The sequence below is a fragment of the Podarcis tiliguerta genome, assembly GCF_965153285.1.
Source record: "Podarcis tiliguerta genome assembly, chromosome: 8".
Taxonomy (NCBI): Eukaryota; Metazoa; Chordata; class Lepidosauria; order Squamata; family Lacertidae; genus Podarcis; species Podarcis tiliguerta.
Window position 1 is genome coordinate 40,945,112 of NC_139541.1, and position 21,539 is coordinate 40,966,650.

The 21,539-nt window shown below is 45.7% G+C and overlaps 1 protein-coding gene across 21 annotated transcripts in view; it reads right to left on the reverse strand.

Annotated features, from left to right (window-relative positions):
• Positions 1-21,539, reverse strand: part of ZFHX3 (zinc finger homeobox 3) — a 395,772-nt gene that overhangs the window by 134,179 nt on the left and 240,054 nt on the right. For 16 of the 21 annotated variants that reach the window (XM_083452376.1, XM_083452375.1, XM_083452372.1 and 13 more), the window contains one exon: positions 18,747-18,907. The exons of the other annotated variants lie outside the window; for them this stretch is intronic. The gene's annotated coding sequence lies outside the window, so the exon portion shown is untranslated. The remainder of the gene's footprint in view (positions 1-18,746; positions 18,908-21,539) is intronic. 21 annotated transcript variants of the gene reach the window in all.

Consider the following 21,539-nt stretch of genomic DNA (forward strand, 5'->3'; position numbering starts at 1 on the left):
TAAAGCGACAAGGCCCAGAGTAATCATAGAGGCCAGTTCTAGTGGGAAGCAGGTCCCTGGCAAGGAAAATGTTAACAGTGTTTCAGGCTGTCATCTGATAAACGGCTCTGTGGAAAGCAGGTTCTCTCACTTTGAGATATGATGTCACTAACCTTTATTGATCCGCCATCAGAGAACTTGGCTTATCTCTCGTGGGTGATCAGCTGCCCTCCTGGACTCAACTAGTGTTTAATACACTACTGGGCATCATGCTCAGCAAGAGTGCAAGATACAGCCACAAGAGGCAATATTTCACAGGTTATGCCAACGGAAGGGGAGACTGCTTGCTTGTGCACTCACTTTCTCTTCCCTGCTGTCAAGGCCGCCATCCTGTCCTGCACTGAGTCGTAGCAATGTATTCAGGTTGAGCTCAATCACAAATCAAGGCTAATTTCAAATTCAGCATACTCAGCCAGAAACAGTTAAGGCTGCTCCTCCAAATGCTATCCCAACTCCATTTCCCCCCATTTTTAATGCTGCTAACTGAGCAGGCAAAAATGTCTGTAGAACAGTGGAAGCTACAGAAAAATGAAGTGACTCAGGAGGCTGCAGAGAAGACAGGAGGACTTTCACAGGGATTGAACACAGATGCCATGGTGAGTAATGAAAGCGGGACAAATCTCAGTCCAAACCAATGAGTCAGCAAAATGGCTCCAACAGAGCAACTGAGAATACAATGGCAAGTAGCAAGAGTTTAGGCTCAAATATACTGTGCAGTAGGGAGAAAGAACACCCTAACTGTGAAGACCCTGGGAACAAAAAGTTCTAAAGCTCCCCTTCACCCACAGAATTCTGTTTGCTCAGACACTGCAGACTAGATAAATACTGCAAAGCCATTTAAGGGACAGATAAGAACTACAAACGCTTAGTGCTGCCTGGAGCTCTCCAACTTGTTCCTTGTATCATGGGTAATGGGCTTTGGCCAGGGCTGAGAGTAGTTTATCAACTTCATCCAATTCCTGCAAAAAGATCCTCCTTGCTGGAAAAAAAAGTTTATCTAGTTATGCTCCTAAATAAAAATAAGAAGCAGACATAAACACACATCCCACCAGTTGTAACACCAACTCTCCAGAAAGGTAAGCATTTACAGACTGGCTACAGTGAAATGCTCCAAGCTGAGCACCTCTAGGCTGACACACAATTGGTATGAATAAAATAAATATATACATGAATCACATAAAACAAATCATGTATTGGACTGGGCTGGCACAGTGGGCTCTGTTCAAACTCCGCCCTGCGTCCCGGCAAACCATGCTACACTGCTGAAATCAGCCACATACACCCCTCCCACTGGTTTTAATACATTTCACCTGGATTCCAATCCTTTAACTGAGCTATCAGGGGGTTAAATGTGAAAGTGATTGGATTCTGCAGAAGTGACAAGGGTGGTGATGCTGCCGGAATTTTCAACAGTGTTGTGAACCACCAATGCCCAAAATGCTTCCTCAACTAGAGGGATCTTTATCCAGCATACCTTGGGGGAAATGGTAGCTGTTAGGACACTGTCTGAACATCTTTGCTCTGGTGGGCTCCCAACGCTGGGCTCCCGCTGCTTGCTGAGAGTTGCCTGCACGCTGAAGCCTGCGCGCGCTGAGCTCAGCGCGTCCAGGCTTTGCGGACCTCTCCGCAAACAGCGGGAGCACTCCCTCTGCTTGCGGAGAGTTGCCTGCATGCTGAAGCCTGCACGGGAGCCAGCGCTGGGCTCCCACGGTTGCAGAGAGCTGCCTGTTTGGGGGCTGGGGTCGGGGGAAGCTCGGGCTTCCCCCGCCCCAACCCCATGCCTGGGGGGGAAATAATTATTTTCCCTTTATTTCCCCCCTAAAAAACTAGGTGCGCCTTATGGGACGGTGCGTCCTATAGGGCGAAAAATACGGTAGTTGATCAGAAGTAAGCAGTTCCAGTTAACTTGGAGATCACTGAATTGGTTAAGAGTGAGAAAGGTGGTCTGAACTCCAGAATGGGCACTGGGTCATTGTTCAGAACAATAGGATTAACATACTCTAATTTCACACAATCCAATGCTCACATCACCTTTCTATTGTGCATGTAGTATGGGTGAATATCTGAATTTTTAAATTTCCCCACAAACAGAGGTGTTCAAAGCAACTCACATAAACCACAGAAACAGCCAATGTATAATGCAGGCCACCCACTCTTCAGACAGTCACCAAGACTTACTCTTCCAAGTTGCAGATATTAGTATCTTTCCTGTTATAAGAATTTTTAGCTCTTATATATATAATAAATGTTCATAAATGTACCAAGCAAACACATATATAAATATATAAACCACATGTCTAAAACCCACAGTAAAAGTCCTAAAGCCATTTTGACTTTTTCAGTCACCTCAAATATTTCTCTACAACAAGGGTCAGCAAACTTTTTCAGCAGGGGGCCAGTCCACTGTCCCTCAGACCTTGTGGGGGGCTGGACTATATTTTGGAAAGAAAAAAAAAAGAACAAATTCCTATGCCCCACAAATAACCCAGAGATGCATTTTAAATAAAAGCACACATTCTACTCATGTAAAAACACGCTGATTCCCAGACTGTCCATGGGCCGGATTTAGAAGGTGATTGGGTCGGATCTGGCCCCCGGGCCTTAGTTTGCCTACCCATGCTCTACAAGGTGGAAGGAAATGCAGAAATCTCCCCATTGTCTGTGTCCTCACAAATCCTGCCTTAAGGGCACATTTAAGGTGTGAATAGGATGAGCCTGTGACCTGGCTCAGGAATTAAAGTATTTTCATTACAAAAGAATGGCCAGGCTCCCCAAGTAATCCAATCAAGTGACCATTAACAGTAACCTGGCAGACAGGTTAAAAACAAGGCACTCAGATTTCTGTTATAGACAGCCTTTTCTGTGATGTAGGTATGATGTATCTGGGGTTACACCCCTTCTGTAATGTATGTTTCTGGGGGTGGTCTTCGACTCCAGGGCGGGCAATTTAAAATGTCTATATAAGGGCTTGCGCGCATGGCTTGGGGGTCCTCCTCCTCTCTCCTGCATGTGGGGGAGCACCCTATTGCAGCAATTAATAAAGATCAGGCTGCTTTGCTTCTCAATATTCTCTGGTTTGCCTCTGTTATTTTCTCCTACTGATACAAAACCTACAAAAGGACTCTGTATGGGCTCTTGGGTATTCCATAAGGGGAAAGGAGCAGGTTTTTTATTTATATCACCTCCTTTCAGTGTGAGGTTGAGGGGATTTATCATTTAGTTCTATCTGCTGCTAAAACAACCTATAGCTGGCTCAGTTGGGTAGCTCTCAGCTTCCTCTCCCTGCTTGTACCCAAATTCAACAGGAAAACACAGGAGCCAAACTCTGCCTGGGAAAATACACCTATCCTCCAGAGGGCACACATTGCACAATCAGTACAGAAGCTTTTATCCAAGGGCAATATGAGAAGTCTTTTCCATATGTGAAGGTGCTGCTGGAGATATATACACATGAAAGTCTGTGTAGGACAAGGGGAGGAATTATCCCTCCAATTGATTTTTGCTCTGGGGTATTAGAAAGAACACAGCATTTATCTGGAGATTTCTTCCCAAAGCCGACTGTGGACTTTCAAACATAAAGAGACTTGAAAGGAGCTTATCAGGTGAACAATCTGCTCAGACCATCATCACTCAAAACAGGACCCCCAGCAGGGAGCTCCACGATCCCATTGTTCTTTCTTGGACCTCTGAAAGTAACTCAGCTGCTTGTCCAGCTTCAAACAAGCAGGAACAGGGTGATGGGAGGGGGAGGAGGGTAGGCTAGAACTACAGAAAGGGGGCAGCCCCCCTGTGCTCCCAACACGGCCTTTTGCCTCTGCACATCATAACACTCTGCTAAACCCCACACATGCTGCTGCCCAGCAAAAGAATGGAGACTGGCTATATTTAAGATCTCTAAAGCATTCTGTTGCTTAACACATTCTATATTATCTAGGAATAGAAATAGATTTTCTCCCCTCAAATTACATACACCCAGAAAAGCAAGTTTGGGATTTCCCCTGTGTGTGAAGCAAACAGGAAGAAAAGGCGACTGACTACCCAAAGTGGTGACTGATGCTACTCCTTGACCAGCAATGACTCTTGAACATCTGTGGCCACAGAATCCTCTTTCTGGTGAGTCATAACAATGCTATCTGCCACCAAAACTACAGCAGTGCTTGTTCCCATAAACACCTTTTACACGAATTACCAAGGATTCACCAAACACAGCATTCCAACTACTGGCAAAAATAAACAAAATTGTTGTGTACTTAAAAGACCTTTTGTCACCTCACTGCTTGACCTTTTGAGGACATGGGAAAGGTCTCTCCTTGACTAAAATGATTTGAGGGGGGAGTGTAGCATGGTAAGACAGCCACAGCCTCTCATACTCCAATGAATTTTCTTGTATCCTGGCAGCTCCCCAGACTAAACAGGACCCAACAGCTGGGCCTGCCTGCCTGCTCTGTCTCTCTCAGGTAGCTGGAAGGTTGTAATTGGCGAGGCAGGAGATTAGAAATATCGGCAGCCTCTAAGTAAGACTTTAATTTACTGGCAGATCAATAGCACTACGGTTATATTGGCAAAGTGTCTACAACTCTATTGACTCCCGCAATTCCTCTTATCAATTTATCAGAAATCTGGAAGCCAGAAGATATTGTTTGAAGAAAAAGCAGGCAGGAACCCAATGCTTTGCCTCAGCTGCCCAATTGGAGCTCCAGACTAAGCCTCTAATAGCAGGTATATTTGTTGCAAAGACGACAAACTACCAGCAATATGATTAAGAGCTCACCAACTCCTGTTCAAATCCCTTCCTATGTTTGTTGTGCTACACAGGCCTCACCCCTCTTGCCCCAGGCAGCAACCACCACCCCCTTCATACTCACCTGGCATGTTGTACTGGCTCAGACCTCATCCCAAGGAGGGACCACCACTCAGTGGTAGAACATCTTTGCATGCAGAAGGTCCTGGATTCAGTCCCTATCTTAGAAACAGGTGACAAGAGATATTAAAGACTATTTTCTGTCCAACACCTTGGAAATTCAAGGCAGACAGTACAGGGCAAGATGGGCAAATGGTCTGGTCTTGAATACAGAACATAAGAAGTTGCCTTATGTCAAACCATTGGTGCATCTAGCTCAGGACTGACTGGCAATGGCTCTCTCCTACCCTACCTGGGGATGTCAGGGATTGAACTTGGGACCTTCCACATGTAAAAAGATTATCGCCACTGAGCTACAGCAATTCCCTGAAGACAGCATATTAAGTCCTCCGGTCTTACTGTTCTAAAGCAGCTAACGGAAATGTAGAGTGGATCCTGTCTTGCGAGTTGTCAACATCCAGTCTTACAGCTATTTCACTGCGCAGAATCAAATTCCCAACCTCTAGTTCATGAGGGAAGTTCCAACTCCTTCACCACTATGACATCCAACAAAGCGCTGATTTCCAGCTTCTGCATGAAAATGACTTAAGAGGTATTCATGTCATAGAATAATAATCATAGAATCATAGAGCTGAAAGGGACTACAAGGTCAAGATGTTGAGAGAGAAAATAAAACTGCAAATTCTCTCTTCTTACTCCAAGCCCAAAGTCCTTTTACAGCCCCCTTTTGCATCTCATTGAGCCAGCACACAGTGTAAGTATTTCCATGTAAACAAGCAATAACAACACTCCTTAATAAAATACATACTAATACATAGTAATCAAATGGTCTGATATCGATATTACTAACCTTAAACAATTAAAGAAGAGAACAGCCTAGTGTCAGAGGCGCATAAGTTCACTCTGGGCCAGCCCAAAACACCAGGCATAGAGTAGCAGCTGAAAATTACATAGCTCCTCCAGCAACTGTAATGCCCCTTTTGCCAAAGAGATGTACTCTTTACCCACTATTCCACACAACACACCCAAAGCTGCAAATAAACTCCTGGCTGCAAGGAGGCTAATCTGAGGTCTTGAGGACATTTAATAAAACTCCTCTCACCACAGGGCAGGCTAGGAAGAACAAGAGCAGTTGTGGGGAGCCTTTCCTATTTATTTACCTTTTTTTTCATTGAACTTTGCTTTTGGAAATGGATTTATTTACTCAAGCACAACCCCTCAATTTTGGAGTCCTCTACCATGTCAAATAAGTGATAAACCCTTCCTTATAATGAAATTGAAGAGCCCTTGAAGCCTACTGGAAATAAGTGTCACATCAAAATGTCCAAGTGGTGGCTTTAGGTATAAATGCTATACAGTTTGAATGCAGCTGTATGGCAGTAAGCTCAGGATAATGCTAGAAACCATGGAGAAGGTGGCGAATGCCAAGTGCTTCCAGCAGAACTGCATCAAGGAAGACTGTGTGAAACTGCAAGGCATCTTCTTGACTTAAAAGACTGCCAACCCATAAGCGAAAAAGGACCAGAATTTTTGATCTGCTGCTGGCGAACCACAAACTTGTAGGCATAATGAGAACTGGAATGAGGTTTTAATTTGACCCAAAAATATGTTTTCTCCAAGCCACACCCACCTACCACATACTTGACATCAACTGGCCTTGTTCCACAGCTGCCTCACCCCTTGCTCCTGAGGAAGCTGTCATTTTTCCATCTGTGACCAGCAGAGAGGAGCCTGCCCTGCTCCTTGTTGATTGACTGAGAGCCCACCTGGGCTCAACCGCCAGGGGAGTTGAGGTTAAATCAGTTACTGGGCTGGTATGCCAGCTGAGACCCTACCTGCCTGCGCATTATCTCACCAGGGTGGTACATGCTCTGGTTATCTCCTGCTTGGACTACTGCAATGCACTCTACACAGGCCTTCCTTTGAAGGTGACTCAGAAACTACAGCTAATCCAGAATGTGGCAGCTAGACTGGTGACTGGGAGTGGCAAGCAAGGCCATATAACACCGGTCCCAGTACGTTTCTGAGCATAATTAAAAGTGTTGGTGCTGATTTTTAAAGCCCTAAACGGCTTCAGCCCAGTATACCTGAAGGCGCATCTCCACCTCCATTGTTCAGCCAGGACACCGAGATCCAGCTCCAAGGGCCTTCTGGCAGTTTCCTCATTGTGAGAAGTGAGGTTACAGTGAACCAGACAGAAGGCCTTCTCAGTAGCCATGCCAGTCTTGTGGAATGCCCTCCCAACAGATGTAAAGGAAATAACCAACTATATAACTTTTAGAAGAAGGCAGCCCTGTATAGGAAAGTTTTTAATGTTTGATGCTTTACTATGCCTAATATTTTTATTTTTTTGGAAGCCGCCCAGAGTGGCTGGGGCAACCCAGTTAGATGGGTGGTGTATAAATAAATCATTATTATTAATTATCATCATCTTCATCATTAGACAACACCAAAGAAGTTGCCCCCTTGGGGAGAAGTAATGTCCAGGGGACAGCAAGGACCACCCCTTAATATCTGGAGACTAGAAGATTAGGACAGGGAGTTAATCTCTCTCTCTGTGTGTGTGTGTTTGCTTAAAATATTGTAAATTGCTTTGAGTTGCAGGGACAAAAAGTGACTACCAAATTTAGTAAATAATATATAATGATAATATATATCATCAAGTGGGGGAGAGTTAAAGAAGCAGCTGCAAAGGAACCGTAAGGAGCTATAAAATATGCTCCCAGTTGCTCCTGGGAAAGCAGAACTTGTATTCAGCACCTTTGAAATTTGGCACCAAATGTAAGCCCAGCTGCTGGAATTGATGCTGTCTGGGATCTCCCCAGCAGAGTCAATTCCTGCTGGAATTGCACCATTCATCTGTGCAAGTTTGTGCAGGAACCAGACCACCACTCAGACAGCCTTCCTCTATAGAATGAACCTGGGAACAATGTGGCAACCTAGACACATTCAAAGGAAACAGCTTCCATTCTTTCCAAGCAGCATTCCCAGTGTAATCCCAGAGCAGGTAAAAGGGAGCCCAAGAGCAATAATGGCTCTCAAGCACCCTTTTCCCAAAAGGAACTAGATCACAGATGGTAGGGACAAAGTGCCAGTGACAAAGCCTGTCAAAAGTACTGCCAAAGGTAGATCTGAGGAAAATGTGGGAAATGATTGTTGTTAAAAAAATTGAAGTTATGATATTGAGATGTATAGGGCTTGATGGATTGTTTGAGTGAAAGACTTTGTTCCGATATGCGAGACTGGATGCCAGGCCAAGACCAGCCAGCCCCTATGGAAGGAAGAAGACTTGGCCAAAGAAGATAAAGAAGATTGGCAAAATAAATTACTGAACTATGCAGGACAAATTAAAAAAAGGGGGGGGGGACTGTTCAATGCATATTTTTTAAGCTTTGTGTATAGATTCTTACATTAGTATAACTTTTAAAAGTCACTTGTAATAGGATGAAGATGATTTTAAAACTGGATTGTTAAGTATATAAGGTTTTATGGGCATGCATGAACAAGTATATTATAATGGAATCAAGGGGGGAGTGTAGGGAAGTTGATCAAAAAATTATGCTTAAATTTGGTTATGATATTTTGTGTGGTTTTTCTTCATTTTGTTATATTTGGAAAATCAATAAAATGTTTTTCATATATATATATAAAGAGAGAGAGAGTGTGTGTGTGTGTGTGTGTACTGCCAAAGGCTGTTTGCCCCCAACTGAACCCAATTCCTCTTGTAAAGCACAAGAGTCAATGACACAGTATAGACTATGGACCAGACATAGTTTTTCCCAAATCAGTTTCTGCTATTTCACAAATGGATTTGGTGCATTTGTATTGTTTGTATGCTTTTTGCATATCAGCACTATATTTTTGAAAGAGTTGGTTTAATTATTTCAATGGATAATAAAATAAAGTGCTAAGAAAAATCCTTTGCATTTGCCAACTCTCATTCAGTATCACCATGCAAACACAAGATCTGATGCTGATTTGTCTGCAAGCAAGCACCAAAGGTCACCGGGGGAGGGACTGCCATCTTGTGCACACTGGACGAACCAGAGCAGAGGAGGGGATGTCTCAATCTCTGATCAGTCCTGTCATGTAAAAGACTTGGAGCCTGGAGACTCTGCATTCTGCTGGGGGGGGGGGGGAGAGAGAAAAATATTGGACTTATTACTACTGACTGACCACACAAGGCAGAGAAGCTCAAAGACTCTAGACCAGTACAGGCCCATAAGCCAACAATTTCCCTAGAGCCAGTGCTCACTGCGTGATGCAAAGGTCTCAGAAACTGGGCCTTCCCCCACCCTCTTCCTCCTCACCATGGAGACGAGAGTCCTGAACACATGAATCTCCCTCCACCTCCTTCAGAGGGGAAGGCTGTGATCTTGCACAGGGTTACCATGGAGCTCAAACAGTTGCATTCATTCATCAGGCTGGGGAAGCGTGGAGAGCTTGGCCTAGTGATTAAAGAAGAGGCCTGGGCACTGGGAAGACCTGACTACAACTGGCTCACAGTTTCTGAGAGGAGCCAAAGAGTCATTCCCACAAGGGACTATCACCACCCAGAAGGCTTCCCCAGGCACTTTCTGGCAGCTAAGCTGGCACTGCACAAGGCCACAAGCTTCACTTCCCTCTACAGCATTTGGGGGGCAATCCAGCTGCTTGAAACCTGAATGAAAGGTTCAATTACTTAAATCGCAAGAACCATTTCAACTTGACCCCAGACGTCACAGCCCTTAATGGCCTTCTGCCTTTTAAATGCAGATTTGAACTTTTCACCCAAGGTCGACAGCTGCTACTCTCCTCATCCCAGCAGGGACCAGGCGCCACTGGGCTTTTCTCCCCTTCAACCTCCCTCTAAGCAAGGAGCCCCCACTCCATCAGATGGATCTGCAAAGGGCTCAAAACCAAGCATGCAGCAGTACCATGTGTGGCGAGGCCCCGGGCCCCAAAGTTCCCCTTAGATAATAAACACACAGATACTAATATTTTGAGTTAATGGGATAAATAAGGCCACAACTTTATTGGTTACAGATGCGAGCAGTTTGGCTTAGGGACTGGGTGAAACTGACTATATCCTGACTCTTGCACGCCTGCAGGAAGTCTCTTAAGGGTCAACTACCAATAGGGGGAGCCCTATGATATACATCAATTGAGAGCATGCCCGGGGTCCCCAATGGGGTTGTGGCATGGCCTAGCCCACGCCCAGGCTTCGGACAGGATCCACACCCCCGGATCCCTTTAACAGGATACCCTTAATGAGGAAGGGCTGGCGGAGGCAACAACCTCTCCTCCCATGAACCAGGCTTACCCAATGCCTAACCGCCTAACGTTACAAAGTTGTGACGATTGCTACAAAGTAGGTTAAAACCAAATGGCTGGTGCCAATTTGCCAAGTGGGAAAATTCCTACCTGGCCCCAACAATAAGGTGACCGACATTAGTCCATAAAAGGTAAAGGTACCCCTGCCCGTACGGGCCAGTCTTGACAGACTCTAGGGTTGTGCGCCCATCTCACTCAAAGAGGCCAAGGGCCAGCGCTGTCCGAAGACACTTCCGGGTCACGTGGCCAGCGTGACATCGCTGCTCTGGCGAGCCAGAGCCGCACACGGAAACGCCGTTTACCTTCCCGCTGGTAAGCGGTCCCTATTTATCTACTTGCAACCGAGAGTGCTTTCGAACTGCTAGGTTGGCAGGCGCTGGGACCGAACAGCGGGAGCGCACCCCGCCGCGGGGATTCGAACCGCCGACCTTTCGATCGGCAAGTCCTAGGCACTGAGGCTTTAACCCACAGCGCCACCCGCGTCCCTGCACATTAGTCCATAGCAAGGCCAAATTCAAGCAACGCATAAAAAGAGGACTGGTGGGCTGGGTGATCCAACGAAGGAGGTGAAAAGAGGCCATCCTCCAGCTGCGATGCGATTTAAACAGCAGTAGCCACACCCCCTAACTAACCGGATTGGTCAACCGGGGGGGGCGTGACATGGCTAGGAGTCCTGATGACACGGGCGGAATCACTCCGCCCCCTGCCGGGTCACAGTGATTTCCCGGATGCCTTCCCACAACTCCCCCCCCCCCCCCAGGGAAGGGGAGTGGTCTTATGCCCAAAGGGTGAGAAATCAACAAACCTTACCATGGAAACCCCAACAGAAAAATGTAATGGCCAGAGAATAATAGATGAAAAATCAACAAGACCCTCCAACTTTGTTTCTCCAACAGTGGAGCAGAACCTCTTTATCAAAACAGCTCAATAGGACAAGGTACCATAGATTGTTCCACTATTGCCAAAGTCAGTCGTCTTCTCTCTCTGTCTCTGACTCTCTCTCTGATGTAAAAGCCCAGCACATGGCAAACAAAGGCCTGCCAAAAAGTAGGCTGAAAAGGCAACTCCAGCAAACTTGACAACATCCCTGACATAGTACTTAAAAACCCAAGGGCAGGTGTCTGACAAATTTCAGCAGGTAAGAGCTGATTCCAGGAAACTGGAATTCCAGCTGTCTAGGAAATGAGACAGAAAGCAAAAGGTGGCAGCTGAAAAGACAGCCAAACAAATGCTCAGCACTTCCTCAGAATCCAATAGATCTCCTCTTGCACTTCACAGAGAGATCCGTTCCAGGTCTGCTATAGATAAGGTCACACAATCAACCCCCATAACATGTTAGGCAGAAGCTGGCAGAAATGTAGACTTTTGGCCTGCACACAGTGATCAGCCCGGCGAATCATTCAGATCAGATTCTAGCCTCCCAAAGTGGCGAATGGCTGGCAGGGCAGCGTGAGAAGCCAAATGTGCAGAGCCCCCCAGAATAGTGCACCCGGGACCATCGCTCTGGCAGGTGCTCCCCCCACCACACCACTGCAGCTTGGCTCCAGTGGGGGGTCATTCTGGTGGCCAGGGCTGGGCTGGCACAGTGGGCTCTGTTCAAACTCCGCCCTGCGTCCCGGCAAACCATGCTACACTGCTGAAATCAGCCACATACACCCCTCCCACTGGTTTTAATACATTTTTGTCAAATCCCTCCACAGCCGGTCAACATTCAACTTAAGAGCACCTAGAGAGAAAAAGAGACCACATCAGAGGAGCTTTCATCCACCCTTCCATGCAGGGACCATTACCCACTCAACCCGCCACAGCAGAGGCACAACATGAGAGCCACTGGCATTCTTCCTATAGCAGGATTAACACAAGAATGTGCTTCTTCACAGAGAAAAGAAAGGGGGGTGTCTAACCTGCACAAAGCCCAGCAAGAACATATAATATGCCTAGGTTGCCAAAATGGAACGAAGGAAAGGGTGAAAAGCCAAACTCTGGGCTTCTGATGGGGGTGGAGAGCATCTTCCTCAGGCACTTAGATCCCTATTGTCTGTAAGGTAAACCCCCACCACCCCCTACCTTGAGTTAATCAAAACCAAGTTGCTCAGGAATGCAGCAGGACAGGTCTGTACTTCCAGACCTCTTTTGTCTTTGAGGGTGGGAGTCTGAAAAATACAATGTTGAAGGAAAACCAAGCCCTTCAAGGGTCTGCCCCTACCACAAGCAGAGAGAGGGAAGAGAAATTCCTTCAGAGTGCCTGCCAGCTGCGGGGCTCAGCATTACAGAGGCACCCACAAGAAGGAATAGGTGCCACTCTTTCCTTGTCATGATCAGGATACTGGCAACCCTCTAGCCACAAACTCTTGATATGGAGCAGCAAATAAATAAATGCTGCTCCCCGAGTCCTCCAGTTGCCTCCCTGTACCTCTAACCACAGATGCAAGGAAGGCCTGGGACATAGGAGCTACTTTGGAGATGCCAGACACAGCAGGCTGGACAGTGAAACACGCCTTTCCCTCACACTCTCAACACAAACTTCTCCAAACAGGCAAAGTGTGCCCTGTAGCTCTCTCCCTCTCAAACAAAGGGGGGGGGGATTCATGTCAGCACAGATTGGAGAGCGCTGCCAGCTCAGTCTCTGCTGCTCCCTGCCTGCAACAGTGAAGCCACAGCCCAGCCCTACTTTTCAATAGCAAAAACAAAGGCTTAAAAAAAAAATCTCACTGATTAAGTAACTGTAAAAAAATACTTTGCTGCAGAATAGGAGGAAGACTCAACACTCTCTAGGTACAAACTGCAAGAGCCAGAAAACTTTGGACTATCTGGAAAATTGTGTCCCCATTGCTTTCCCCAGCCAAAGAATGCTTGGAGGGGACTCTAGAAATATACAAGTTGTGGCCTTCGATCCAAGCAAGAGCAAATGGACTCCTAACCCCCATGCATAGAAAGGAAACAAAAAAGGAGGAAGAGTTTTCCCTTCCTAACTGGATCCTGACCCAAGTAACAGCCCATTCCTTCTACACATCAGTCACAAGAAAACTGAATGAAATACAATACTCATAAACATGCAATCTTAATATCATTTCCTTTAAAAATTACTTTTGCCAGAAGTCATCTTCATTTGGAAGCAGCTCAAAGATGCACCTCTCTCAGTAGCACAACCTATTCTGCCACTTGGAAGAAAGTTATTACTGGACATTCTGCAAACTGGATATTCTGCAAACATCCTGTGGAAACAACAACAAAAAGTATGTCCTCTACCATTGAGGTTTGCATTTTCAGAATGATAGGTATGCTCAAGGTGCACACTAGCCGGCCTTATACAGAGGCAAGCCATTTGTCCATCCACCCCAGTCTACTGCAAGTGGCAAAAGGGTATCACAGTGGAGAGCTGCTAAGTGGAGATGCCAGAGTTGGAATATGAGACCTTCTGCACACAAGCACATGCTCCAGGCCCTTCCACTGATTTTTCAAAAGTAGACTAATGCTGAAAGAACCCTGAAGCATGTCCAAGCAACAAACAGCATGATTGGCTTCAGAATCGCAGCTGCTCCTGTCCAAAGAAAATCTGAGGGGGAGCAATCTAATAACTGGGGGTGATAAGGAAAGGACAATTATACAGCTGCCTCCTCCCCAACCATTTCTTAAGGACCAACTATTGGGCAAGGGCTGGGTGGCAGGGAGTGGTGACCTGAGTAAATGCCTGCTCAACCTTGGCATTCTTCTTGTAAAATTCCCTGCTCTGGAGGGGAGTTCCGCTTTGCTGTTTACTGAAGATTTTGGTACCTCCTAATGATGTTGTTAGAAGGGACGCGGGTGGCGCTGTGGGTTAAAGCCTCAGCGCCTAGGACTTGCCGATCGAAAGGTCGGTGGTTCGAATCCCCGCGGCGGGGTGCGCTCCCGTTGTTCGGTCCCAGCGCCTGCCAACCTAGCAGTTCGAAAGCACTCTCGGGTGCAAGTAGATAAATAGGGACCACTTAATAGCGGGAAGGTAAACGGCGTTTCCGTGTGCGGCTCTGGCTCGCCAGAGCAGCGATGTCACGCTGGCCACGTGACCCGGAAGTGTCTTCGGACAGCGCTGGCCCCCGGCCTCTTTGAGTGAAATGGGCGCACAACCCTAGAGTCTGTCAAGACTGGCCCGTACGGGCAGGGGTACCTTTACCTTTAATGATGTTGTTTAATTGTGTTTTTGAATATTTTAGATGAACCCATTTAGTAGAATGTATTGTCTTGGGATTGTTCTGAAGTAATGAGGTTTTTGTGATTTTAACATATTTTATTTGTTGTTGCATATTTTACACTTTTATTTGTGAATCTGATTTTGGGTGAAGAACTGTATATTAAGGCGGGGGAATATACACACATATTTAAAAAAAGCCCAAAGCAAAGATTGGGAACGGGACGGGACTACTCAATCACCTAAATAATATGTACCATTTTTATGAGGAAGCACATAAAGGCCAATGCTTTCCAAGGTATCAAGTACCTGCAACCATTTAGCTGTCTCTCCTAATCCAGGGCAACACACTACAGATACAGATAGATAGATGGAGGGATAGATATAGATATACTCTTTCTCTCTCTCAAAAACTAAACCCTCCATAAACTCCAGCCATGCTTGAAAGCTCAGTGTGTTAAACACACACACACACACACACACACCCCAATAGTTGCAAGAGGGTGACAGGAGGAGCTTCCTGCAAACCACCTCTCATGTGTTCAGGGCTTATCCCTATCTACCCTCAGCCTCACTGTGGTAGATACATATCTTTATAGAGCCAGAAAGGGTTGGAATAAAAAGAAACCAACCCTTTCCCAAAGCTGTAGGAAGCAAAAAGAAAAGCACCAATTAACTCAGCAGCAAGTTGTTAGTATTTGCATATAAATGCAGTCACAAATCACTACAAACAAGCTAGGACAAGTCAAGGCTATTAGCATATACAAATCTACTCTGGACAGTAGCTCTAGGTGGGTCATTGAAAGGAGGCAGCCTGCCAACTTCCTCAAAAGGGAGGGAGGGAGGGGGAGGGACTCACATCTGTGCAAACAGAAGCACAAGGCAATTGCACAGGATACCAAGAAGAGGAAAAGTACCGGTACAAAGAGGGCTGGGACATATGATTCTATACCTCAACAGACTAGCCTCTATACGCCAAGCACCAAAATGGGTTTGAGAACGGCTACAACCCTTCTATTTTGGTTGCAACAGATTAGCCAGGCTACTCTGCAAAAACAGGAAATGCAAGATTGGGAGAGCTTCTGCTGGGGCAGGACTAGGCAAGAATTCCCTACATGGCAGTTTCTCCGGAAAGTGTTCTACAAATTCATTTCACCATCAGAAGGTGAAAAGGTGGTCATGAGGAATAGACAAAGCTAAGTTGTGATGAATAAAGCAGTCAGAATCTTGCTAATCTTGTAATCACTAGTAAGCATATTTCTATTCTATTCCATTTTTTTAATTCTATCACTGCTATTTGCCCAAGTGATTAGTTCCCCCCCCCCAAAAAAAAGTACACCTTTTGACCACAGACACCAAATCTACTGATTCACTGGGCTCTCCATAGGTTGTAGGCAAGTCCCAACCCTTGCCTCAGGCTTCCAGAGACAGCTGGTTCCATTTTGCAGGTGGCAGCATAACATGAAGCTCACAGTCCAAAGGGAAACCTGGTGCTGATCACAAAAGCAGTGTTGTTTCAGACTTGATATTTAAGGGATGGGGTGCCCTAAAGTTTTCAGAAAAAGCAAAATTCCTATCATCTTACCTGGTATAATCTTACCAGTGTAAGCACACAAAAACACGGATGATAAAGCCTCTCACTGAGTTCTCTAGGTTTTGCTTTTTAAATCCTCAACCCAAGGATGCTTATTGTCAGGACAGCAGAAGACAGCACACCTTTGCCAGGTAAGAGTGTGTTGGACTCCTGTGTTTTTCCTAGAAACAATCACTTCCACCATTTAGAGCATGAGTGGAAATAATGTCGACTGGGATCTACTGGTAGTTTTCTGGGTGATTTGCAATAGCTCAGCTAAGAATCCCACCTGTTTAAGAGTGGCAACAAATGACTCCAAACCACCCTAAATTAAACTGTAGAAATGGATGAGGCTTGGAATAACAAGGTGAGAAGATGGTAAGCTTAGCTCACTTCCGGTGACAAAACAAGGTTGTATGCTCAGCACCTGCACAGAGGCACCATCTACTTTGATTTCAACTTTGTTTTTTGCACATGGCTCCAGTTGATGGCTCTTGGGACTCTGGTACATCCCACAAGCCTGGGCTCTGTTCTCTCTTGCTTTAGAGGCAGCGACGGGAGGATACAGTTTGCCTGGTCCTGAACTGCAATTATTTAAAAGCTAAATTGGGAAAAAATTGGAGTCAGATTTTTTTAGTTTGCTCTGAACAAATTTTACTTATATAGAAAGATGTGTATAAAAAAGTCATGGCAGTTAACAGGTTAACACAGTATAACTAGTAACTCACAAACATATCAATAACAAAACCAATCCTAGTAAAACTAACAGCAAGATCTAATGCATCAAAACAAAATCAGAACAAGCATCATCAGCAGAAATTAAAGAGATTCTGGAAAACAATATCCTTCAACTGGCTCTGCAAGAAAAGCAGGGAGGAAGTTGAAACAAACTGCTTCTGCAACAGAGTTTCAGAATGTCAGGGCCACCACAGAAAAAGTCCTGTTAATTGCAGAGGTTCGCCTAACTTCTTCATATACAGTGGGTTGCGAATGTGATCCGTGCGGGACGCACAGCCGCAACCCGCAGCGGCGCGTCTGCGCATGCATGGGTTGCGATTCGATGTTTCTGCACATGCGCAAAGCACGATTTAGCGCTTCTGTGCATGCGTGACTGTCGAAACCCGTTCCAGTACTTCCGGGTTTTGGCGGTCCGCAACCCGAAAAAACGCAACCTGAAGCGTCTGTAACCCGAGGTATGACTGTAGTGGAAAGTAGAGCTGGACCTCCTTAGACATCTTAAGAGTCAGAAACTCACATGGAAGGAGACATTCCCTGAGAAAATCAGCACCCATAACCAGCACTTTGAACTGGGCATGGAAACTAAATGGCAGTCAGTTGAAGGGGAAATATGAACAAACTGATCTGCCCTTTTCAATAGGCAGCCTGTCACATTCCTCAATAGCCAAATTATTGAATCCAGGTTGGATTGCTGTAATGCATTCTCTATAGGGCTGCCTTGAAGTCAAAATAGAAACTTCAATTAACTCAGAATGCAGTTGCTACAATGTCAACAAGACCCAGGAGGTGGGTTCTTATCCCACCCACTTCATTGGCTTCCTGTTCACCTCCAGGCTCAATTAAAATGGTATAGGACTCAGATAGCTACTAGACCATCTTCTCTCATATCAATACACCCGTGTGCCAAAATGCACATCCAAGAGCCTTCTCTGGATGTGTCCTCCATCTGAAGTAAAGCAGGTAGCAAATAAAAGAGTGCTTTTCAGGATTCGTTAACTGTCCCAAGGGAGGCTTACATGGCTCCTACTTTGCTGTCATTTCAGCACTAGGCAAAGAACCTTTAAAGCATTGCTGACTTCTAGTTTTTAATTTTTGTAAGCTCCAGTGGTTTATAACCGACTGGAGCTCTTGTTCTGTGCTGTTGCATTATTTTTTCAAACTATGTTATTATTTATTTATTTAAAATATTTTATAACACTTATCCTTTTAAAATTACAAAGGATACAACTGGACAGCACAATGTAAAATTACAATAAAATCAACATGTTTATAACAACCACCATAAAGTAGTAAATCCAAAGCAAACAGATTAGGAACAAAATGGTGCTAATTGACAGCAAAAGCTTGGGAAAGCAAAGGAGTTGTCAGGAGGCACTGAAATACCATCAATGTGGGGGTTGCTGTAACTCAAACAGAATATGGTTCCTACGCAAGGGCGCCACAACAGAAAAGGCGCTCTAGACTGTTTGCACTTTTACAATTTAAAAATATTTATAGGCCACCATTTAGAGCAGTGGGTTATGAAAGTGTGGGCTGCAGCCCCCTGGGGAGTGGTTTGTTTATCTAGGGTGGCACTAAGAGGCAAGGGAATCACAGGGAATGATTCAAACTTCAAAAAGCTGGTATCACTGGATCAGGTTCATCTATTTTGTTGAATTAAAATTAACAGTTTTAATTGGATTTTGAATAAATATGCAATTATTTGTTACCGTTTTGAATCTCATTGTGTTATTTTCTGCCTTAGCAGGTTGTCCAGACAGCTTTACTCAATAATGCTTTTTACAGGGTGGTGGCACTGAGGACGAGTTTATGGAACCAGCAACTGGCCCATCAGCTGTAGTTTCCAAACCATATTCAGAGGCAGAGCTACATATGTGTTGCAATATTCTAACCTAGAGATTACCAGAGCATAGCCAACAGTAGTTAGGTTACTCCTGTCCAGATTAGGGGCACAGCTGGGCCACCAACTGAAGCTGATGGAAGAGACTCCATGCCACTGAAGCCACTGAAGCCTCAAGCAACAGCAAAGGATCCAGAAGTACCTCCAAGCAACGTACCTGCCACTTCAGAGGGAGTGTAACCCCCTCCCAGCCATCCAGTCTAGGCAACCACCCACTAGCAGTGTTTCAGTCTTAACTGGATTGAGCTTCAGTTTTGTTGGCTCTCATCCAGTCCATTATCCAGGCAAAGCAACGGTTCAGCACATCCACTGCCACACCTGCAGATGTAAAGGAGAAATAGAGCTGTATGTCATCAGCACATTGCTGACAATGTACTCCAAAACTCCACTCAGTGGTTTCATGTAGATGTTAAACAGCATAGGGTATAAAATTGAAGCATGAGGAACCCCGCATTGAAGGTTCCACAGGTCTGAAGAGCACTCCCCAAGCATCACCCTCTGGTAATGATCATCTAAGTAGGACCAGAACCACACAAAGCAGTGCCTCCCATCCCTAACTTGGACAGCCACTCCAGAAGTATATCATGGTCAATGGTATCAAATGCCACTGAGAGGTTGAGGAGAATTAAGAGGGACACATTTTCCCTGTCTCTACCCCAACAGAGGTCATCATACAGGGTGACCAAAGCAGTTTCTGTGCCAAAACCAGGCCTAAACTCAGATTGAAATGTTTCTACCAAAAGCGCCTAGATCTGTTTCTATCAAAAGCACCCTAGATCTGGTCCACGACCACCGATGCAATAACCTTGCTCAAGAAGGGGAGATTAGCAACTGGTTGGTAATTTTAGATTTTCCAAGTCCAGGGAGGATTTCTTAAGGAGTGGTTTCACCACTGCCTCCTTCAAACGGGTAGGGATCACCCCATCTTTCAGGGAGGTATTAATCACCTCTTTGGCCTAGCCAGCTGTCCCCTGCCTGCTACTTTTTTTTTTTTTTAGCCAAGAGAGGTAATGGTCCAGAGCACAACTGGTTGCCCTGACTGAAGCATGCACCTTGTCCACATCTTCAAGCCTTACCAACTGAAACTCATCAAACACAACAGGACTGGACTCTAGACACCATTTGATATTCATCTGCTTTAACAGCGGAGTCAAGATCCCAGTGGATGCAAGTGATCCCCCCCCCCTCAAAATGCTTTGGAAACAGGTCACAGCAAGCTGCTATCAGTTCTACTGCCTCCTTCAGGCCAGACTGTAACAGGCCCCATACTACCCAGAAAAGCTGTCAAACAGCACAATGAGGGTGCAATGGCCTCATTGCCAGTAGGTAGATTTGATGATGAGCTTTCACCAGCATTTGATTGCATTTTCTTCCACTCACATTCAAGCCATCTCCAGGCCTGTTTCCTCACTCTAAGCTCTGGAGTATACCAGGGAGCAAAATGGGCTCCACAAAGCAGGAGAGCCTACTTAGCACACTGTTGCCTTTCGGGGATGAGGTGTGAGGGCTCTAGGACCCTGTCAGAGCCTCACACCTCCTTCCCAAAGCTCAGCACCTCACCTATCAGGCTTTGGGAAGGACTGGGGGGGGGGGGGCTGTCAAATTTTAGCCTCATACTCCCCATGTATGGGTTCAAGGTTGAAGTACTATTACAGCCCACTTGGTATGAAAACTTGGACTGCCCTGCTCTAGATCCCTGCATTTCCTGCAACAAGCAGGGAGCAGGATTAGATGGGCTACAAGGCTTCCTTCAGCTTTATGATTCTATTCTTTTTATCTGCAATTCACTTCTCAGAATAGAGAAGGATGCACCCAACCCTAAGTCCTTGTTTATGTCTCGGTAACTACTGCTGGTTAGCTCTCCAAGCCCTTCAAAACTTTTCTCTATGGCACATCCATTCAACTTTCACACAACTGAAATTCTCATGTGCAGTCAAGTCTGAACCACCACAATACTGAGCTAATGGAAGCAAGGGGGGGGGGGATAATTTAACTGCAAGATCAAAGATCAGAGGCAGCAAACAGTGGCTGGGTAGAAAAAGAAAACAGCATGAAATGAAAATCCTGCCATCCCTACTGCCACTTCACCATGCATAAACACCAACCCAACTCCTGTGACAAGGCCCAAGCTCTCTCTCCCCCCCCCCCCCCCGGCCACAAACAAGCTTTATTTGGCATAGCATCAGCCTTCCAGGAGACAGCAACATTCAAAACCACACATCTGAGACGTTTTTGCTAAGAGAGTGCTGCAACCAAATGAAGGCCCAGAAAGATCAGGTTCTTGCACAGGCCTAGGACAGACAGCCAATGAGATGTTCCCAGGCACACAGATGTCCCCCCTAGTCTGCAAAGCAAGGCAGCCGTCCCACATGCCACCTTGTCGTAATAACTGGAAATGATGGGAACTGACACCCCCCTCCCCATTGTTTTGGGAAAGAAAGTTCTTTGATTGAGGCTAAAGGCAGAAAGGAAGAGTGTTTGTCCTGAGGCCCAATGATGCAGAAGTTACATGCTTCAAAATTCCCAGAGGAAGCTGCTGCCTCTCTGGAGGCTCTTACATTAAAGGCATTTCATTAGTTATTGTGTATCCCACCCTAGAAAAACGGGCAACAGCAGGGCGGTGAGGGATAGAAGAGTTGCTCAACCCCAAGTCACATTGATAAACTTTGCAGACTTTCAGATAAATGGTACAGTGGTACCTCAGGTTAAGTACTTAATTCGTTCCAGAGGTTCGTACTTAACCTGAAACTGTTCTTAAGCTGAAGCACCACTTTAGCTAATGAGGTCTCCTGCTGCTGCCGCGCCGCCGGAGCACAATTTCTGTTCTTATCCTGAAGCAAAGTTCTTAACCTGAAGCACTATTTCTGGGTTAGCAGAGTCTGTAACCTGAAGTGTATGTAACCTGAAGCGTAGGTAACCCGAGGTACCACTGTACTTTCAACTGCCTGGG